We start from the raw sequence: 982 nt of genomic DNA, 5'->3' as shown, positions 1-982 counted from the left end.
GAATAACTGTTATTTTCTGTGATTCCATGTCCTCAAACAAGCCTCTGACATCCCTGCTTTAGGAACACAAATGATCCTCAAGAAAATTCCATGCAAATCTTAATCTCACTACCCATAAAGAAACTAAATAACAAAATCCAGCATCCTCTAAAAAAGCAGTCTGAATATAATACATAGCCTTGTTGTGGCTATATTCCATATCACCACTTACAAGTTAAGGGAACAAAAATATCTGGTATAACTCTCACAAGGTGACTCTCCTCCCTGCAAAAACAACCACAAAAAAATTAGAAAACTGTTTTTAACATGGATCTGCTTAGGGATCCAATTTTCAGCTCAGCTTCTCTCTGAAAACTGATCCTCATTCCATTACTGACAGCTTCTACTCAGGAAAAAAAAAATAGTAAAGCAAGGGTGAATTAATTTCAACATAAGAATGAAAAGCTCATACAAGGAAAAAATTAAGGAATTCACAGTGTTTGGCTAGAAGGAACGTGAATACAAATCCAGGATTGTGTTGGGTTTTTTTAAGACAGCATTTAACCATGGTCTGAGTCTGATGATAACCATCATAACATGAGATAAGAAAGGATTAAGTTTTCTTTTACACACATAACTTCCATCTTGCAATTTGCAAAGCAGCAGCAAGTCAGCTCTACTGTTCCTTGTCTATGGATGGTACTTTCAGTCTGTATAAATTACTCAAAAAAAAAAAAAAATCAACCTTAAGGAGAAGAGCCACCTCCCTTACTGTTTCTTATCAACAGGAGAGTCCAGTATTTAGAAAAGTCAACATTGTGCACCACCATGTAATGTCGCCCCACAATGTGGAGACTGAATTAGCTAATAATCCCTAGAGCAGCCCAAAATCTGTTAGAATCTGCAGGATAGGATCTCCTGCAGAAGGCTGGAGTTCCTTAACAGCTCAGACAAGAATTGCAGTATTACTTCTGGCAGATGCCTCCTGCTGCCTTTCCCAGCT

The sequence above is a fragment of the Ciconia boyciana genome, chromosome 7 (genome assembly GCF_034638445.1).
Source record: "Ciconia boyciana chromosome 7, ASM3463844v1, whole genome shotgun sequence".
Classification (NCBI taxonomy): domain Eukaryota; kingdom Metazoa; phylum Chordata; class Aves; order Ciconiiformes; family Ciconiidae; genus Ciconia; species Ciconia boyciana.
This window is presented reverse-complemented; position numbering follows the sequence as displayed.